The sequence below is a fragment of the Dermacentor silvarum genome, chromosome 10 (genome assembly GCF_013339745.2).
Source record: "Dermacentor silvarum isolate Dsil-2018 chromosome 10, BIME_Dsil_1.4, whole genome shotgun sequence".
NCBI lineage: Eukaryota > Metazoa > Arthropoda > Arachnida > Ixodida > Ixodidae > Dermacentor > Dermacentor silvarum.
The window spans coordinates 151317395-151323394 of NC_051163.1; the positions used below are offsets into that span (position 1 = coordinate 151317395).

Sequence of the window (6000 nt, forward strand, 5' to 3'; positions counted from 1 at the left end):
GGCCGTGGTGCCGTGGTTTGGCTACGCACGGAACGCCGGCTCACGCAGAAGCCGCTTAGAGGCATTGTGAAGCGAGCCGAAGTAGTTTAGTGGGTATGGCTTCGCAGTGGTAAGCCGGAAATTGCGGGTTTGATTCACCACTGCGTCTGCCACATTTTCGTAGGGCCACATTGTAATAACGTTTCTGCACCGTGCATTGTGTAACAGTAAGCAAGCCCAGCTGCTCCAAATTAATTTGGAATCCCCCACTACTTCGTTCGTCACATTCACATAGGGGTTTGTAAGTAAGCACCGGTTTGTAAAAGGATAGACGCCAGCGAATCGTCATTCTCCTTATATTACAGGAATCGTGCTCGGTCCACTAAAACCTAACCATAAGAGCAAACATACTTGTGAAGGCGATTGGGCCAGTCTCGTATAAAAACACTTTTATTATAGCGTCCATTGCGAAATTAGCGCCTTCCCTACCTAGTAAGGTTCCTGATGTGCTGATGTTTCTGAATTTGAAGGACACTTTGGGACTCCTTCAAAACAGCGATCCACAGGACCATGGCGCCATCCTTCAACCACTTACGACATAAATATTCTCTTTACACAAAACGTACCGCGCTATGTCCGAAGCAGTGGGCTGCAGTATCAAGTCATACCAACGAAATACAGTGCGAATTAAACCCGTGCATGGCATAGACGGGACTCATTATATCCCATGGTCTACCTTATATGGCATCTCAATGTGACAATATTGCAAGGATCGCGCCTATGCAAGAGGCAAATGGTGCTTACTGCTCCGGCACTGGGGCTTGCGCCGGTTCACAAGCTGCGAAAGCAAAAATGGTGTTAAAATTAGTGCAGGGAGTAAACGCGCTGATTTCACGGGTGTGTTTATTGAGACACCACACAACCTTAATGTGCTGCCCACGCAAGCACAAAAGGACAGATGCAGGAATTGAAACAGGTGAAATAGGGCTGATGGGTGCACACAACTAATTGCTGACACGGAAGCACCGGAATCCCGCCGGAGTAGATGGCTCTCTGGGCTTGAAATTTCGCGAGTAAACTGTTGCTGACACGTGCGACGAAGGAGATGCTCGAGGTTTCTGGCGACTATGAGTGTAGCCGTCAATTCTGGCATAGAATAAAGGCTATAGGATGTTTTGAACTCTTGGACGCAAAAATGAATGAAGTGTGTAGAGCAGACACTAACGCAGAGTGCGCCGCTACACGTTGGCTATTGTAGAGGCCGGTCGAGCAGATATTGAATACACGTAAGCAAGTAAACGAAAAAATATCTAAGAAAGGCAAAGTCGGGAATTTGCTTATGGCAATGGCAGATGACGCTTAAAATTTTCTGATGCGCAATGCAAAGCTTAAATTATGCGATGCTGTCATATCTTCAGCTGGAGATCGCCGACGTTCAGGCGGTTACAAATCTTGCCACCAAGGCCAATGTTGGCATGAGTTCCGCGTGCGTTACAGAATTACAAGAATGGCCTGTGGCAGCCGGCATAACTCCTATCATTGAGCTAGGTTATTCGATGAGGCGGACATTAGAAGCACAAGCAATCGAAACACATATTAATTAACAAACATTCATTAACTAACAGGTTTTCAGGCGCGTCACGTTCCTGGGGTCCTATAACGTAAAACTAATCCAATGTGCTTTTATTTCAATCTCCTGACGTCAAATTTACGTAACCGCCGACGCAGGCATCGGGTGGTGACCCGCGGCGTTGTCTGAACAGCCTAATCAAACACTGTCCTCGTTTAGAGGGGGTCACCTTTGTTCGCTTCCAAAACGAATAACATCGCCTACACTAAGCGGTTTTTGTTATCGAATTGGCTGACAAGAGGCGAGGAGCACGCTCAAGTAGAGGCGGTTTTGATTGTGCCGAAGGAGCGCAGTGAAAATAGATAACTGGATGAAGAGGGTGGTGCCGCGGTCTCCGATTGGTCCGCTTTCGGTTACTTAGATTGCGGTGGTTGGTCGAAAAATCGGGGCGGCAAGCAATGGAAGCTCAAGAATGACGTTGAAACGGATCCTCAGCAAAGAACAGTCGGGAAAGCGATGTCGTATACGTGCCGAAAGGGCTCGACAACGTTTACTGCCCGTGGGGGCGAAATGCGAAAACACCCGTGTACTTAGATTTAGATTTACGTTAAAGAACCCCAGGTGGTCCAAATTTCCGGAGTCTCCCACTACGGCGTGCCTCATAATCAGAACTGGTTTTGGCACGTAAAACCCCATAATTTAATTTTTAAAACGTTTACTGCCCCTCCCCCCCCCCCGCTCCCCCGCAACACACACGCACATACTCATTTTTAAGCTTTACAGAATTTTCAAGAATGGCCTGTGGCAGCCGGCATAACTCCTATCATTGAGCTAGGTTATTCGATGAGGCGGACATTAGAAGCACAAGCAATCGAAACACATATTAATTAACAAACATTCATTAACTAACTTCTTAGTGAATTACATTACGACACATATTGCAATTTACGAATTGTAGCCGGTGAGCTTGTCAGGCGTGTCCACTTGGAATGAATTGACAGAATTCCCCGCTTAACAATCCGGCGAAATAATGTAGCAATAATAAACTAGGCCTTCTAATATACAGTGTTTTGTTTTTTTAGCTGCACCAAATTTGTAAACTTAGAAACGTATAAATCGTGGTCACGTTATCTTTAGCATTCGAGTGTACGGATTGGCGGCCTCTGGATACAGAGCAATTTCCGCACTTACGTGCGTAATTAGCGAAGTTACGGTAATTTCAAATTATCAACAGCAGGTGGCTACAGCAAATGAGTACTATGGGGCACGTCCTGGACACTACCTATCCCAACGATGAAAACTTGAATAGCGGAGTTCATGGGGGAGCTACGCGAACAATTAGTTTCCCTTGGCAGACTCCGTGAAACCGAAACTGGCCGCAAAAAGAGCGTCTGTGTCGTCGATGTCGCTAGCGCTTCAATGCCGGCGGGCCGCAAAATTTACTTCGTCATTCAGTCGTGCTCCACGTTGCGCTCTGTTGTAACCGGGTGCAACCCCCCCCCCCCCCCCCCCCCCCCCCCGCTCCGCGTTGGTGCGCCACTGGTCCTTTGGTTACCACGGCCACATCAGAGTCAGCAAAGTGCTCCACCCAGAAAAGGTGAGCATTGCTTCTGCGTCAGGGGCCACAAATAACCAGACATACACAGCGCTACCATAATAAAACAGATAAAGAGGAAATAACGCTCAGCTTAGCACCACCATAATTGCCCCTTATATTTTCGGTAGTAATATTTTCTTATTTCTTCTCTCTTCTGTTATGTTGCTTCGCGGTGCATTTCCAGAGCTGGCATTGCGCACACCGCAGTGGATTAATAAGCGAATCAGTGAGGCTGCAAGTGGTGCTTCGCGTGTTGAGGCATTTGTGCGTGTGACTCACTCTTGCTGGAACTGCGGCTCCCTAGAGAAGGACCAGTTTAGAGCATTGTCGCAACACGCAGCCATTTCATATTTGTAGCCGCGGTTCGCACTGCGTTATCTACCGACCGAGTTTCTTTTATTGCTTTTTTTTTTGTAATATCCGAAGCTGGTGAAAGGCTCTTTAAAAGGACTAGTCAAAAATGGGCTATTATGTTAGGCCTAAGATATGCGTCGCTCAGTTTATAGTATTTAGGCTAACGGAGCTTTTAGATCTTATTCTAGGGCGCTGTTTGCGCGTTATGCTGATTCAGTGTTCGGGAGGGTGGATTTTCAATGCAATGGTTTGTTTGACAAAAGTACTCACGCGCGGCGGCTTCCGCGCCTGTAATGAAAGCAAGAAGAGATAAGAAAACGGCAAACACGTTTCAGTAGGGTTTTTTTTTTTTGTATTGCTGGTTTTTAGGGTGCTCCTAATTATCCCCTTCACATACGGCATCCACATTAGTGGACCCGACCTATTTTTGCCACTTCTGTGCAGCAATAGCAAGGAATAGAGCACGAACGTTAAGCTTAGGGTAAATTCAACATTCTGCTAACCTATATTACTTTCATTTTGCTTCCGACTAATTTGTATCGTTACAAAGTACCACTTTGGTGAAGTCACTACCGTGTTTTACGTGACGTTTGACGTGCGGCATGTCGGTAGCAAGCTCTAAATATTTTTCTTCCTTGAAATGCTTATGACCAATAAATAACTTCTGCATGTTATTTGAGCGGGTGGTTCAGTCTTCCTTATGAAGCATGACTAATTATGATGACATCACAAAATGCACGAAGAGTCATTCTACCAGCTTGATTTTCTTTCAGTGGAGTCTCAATCACCATGGCACAAAAATTATGTAGAGTATAGGAGGGAAAAAGTTATGCATCACCCAGTTTACAGTATTCAGGCTAACTAGGCTTTTAGCGCTATTTCAGGTTGGCGTGCTATGCTGATTTATAACTTCTGTCCTTCAATGTTCGGGAGATTGGATTTTCAATGTCGTGGTTTGTTTGACAAGGTACTCACGCGCGGGCTCCCGGGCGCCTGTAATGAATGCAAGAAAACAGAAACAAGAAGGCAAAAACATTTCAGCAGATTTTTTTCCAGTGCTGCTGGTTTGAAGAAATCGTTCGAAAACGCAGATGTCATAAAAAAAACTTGTTTTCGAGCGTCAGATTTGTGAAATGTTTTCATATTTATATAACAGTTATGCTGCTGTGACTGTGGCAAACGTTTTCCATTAACGATATGCATAAAACAACCCTTCTAAGCAGTGTACTTTTGCAGTGAATATATCCGAACTATTTATCCTAATTGCCCACACCGTCTACCAGAAATAAATAAATGCAACATTTTTTTCCTCCTGTATTAATGACATTTTTTTATTGGAAGGAATAGTATCAGTAGCGCAGACCCAAATACTATGACAGGCTTGGTCTGGCATTGTTTAAACAACATTCGCACTGTTTTAGGCATTGTACCTGAGGTGCAAGCTTCTAGCGGCAAAGAAGCAAATATTTGCACATAGTTATATTGGCACGGAGTCGGCGTCAGATATACTCGATGAGCACCATCAATAGGACGACGCTGAAGTGTGTCATTAAGACAGCGAATTCCCAATAAACGGCCCATTAGCTGTCACCAACCCGTTATAAACATGACGTCAGTAAAAATCCATAATAATGCGAAAGCAGTGTTGAAGCTCCACTATTTCGGGCGTACGGTGAATGTCGCCTAAGTTGATTCACAATAACAAAATCGCCGTAAAAACATGACTTGTACAGTACGCCTGCCGCATGAGGCAATCTGATGACACATAAGTGGCAGTGGTGTGCAACTGTTCTCAAGCAATGGAAAGTGCCCCATTGCTGTGATGAAAGCTATTACACCAATGCAGATCATTTTGAGGTAGGAGAGATGATACCGCAGTTTTATTGACCAATGTACGTACCTCCGGTTGGAGGGGGCGCGGCGGCGGCGGCGGCTGCGGCGGCTTTAATGGATGCGAGAAAAAAAGGGAGAGAAATAAGAGCATAAGGAGGGAGATTACGATGGCATTTGCATATTGCACGTAAACAGTGGTAAACCTGCGTATGACGAAACTGATTTTTTATTGGGCGAACCTGTGCCCACAAAAGCAAGCTGCACTCGAAGCACAACGATAGCGGCGAACACATCCCGCGATGTCTAAATTTGATCAGCGGCGAAACGCGTCGGCTTTTCTACACGAGTCATCGAAGGTTCCACGGTAATCCCTGGTGCCCTAGGGTGCGATCTTGTACGCGTTCCAAAATGGAACGGAGGCGTTCCGTTCCATCGAGCCGCACACGATTGGTCAATTTCAACCGCGACGTTCAAATTGACCAATCGTGTGCGGCTCGATGGGACGGAACGCCTCCGTTCCATTTTGGAACGCGTACAAGATCGCGTCCCTAGTCTTTCAGAAAGTACTAGACAATTCGCGTCGTTCATACAATCAGATTACGTAAGCGTCGGCGACAACAGACAACGGATTGAAGCATCGATAACGTTCGAGAAACTTCCCGATACA

General features: G+C 45.8%; 1 protein-coding gene across 1 annotated transcript in view; it reads right to left on the reverse strand.

Moving 5' to 3' along the window:
- The window catches only part of LOC125940951 (uncharacterized), a 96077-nt gene extending 90640 nt beyond the window's left edge, over window positions 1-5437 (reverse strand). The window contains exon 1 of the mRNA XM_049657721.1: window positions 5401-5437. The gene's annotated coding sequence lies outside the window, so the exon portion shown is untranslated. The remainder of the gene's footprint in view (window positions 1-5400) is intronic.
- Between the last annotated feature and the right edge of the window lie 563 nt (window positions 5438-6000).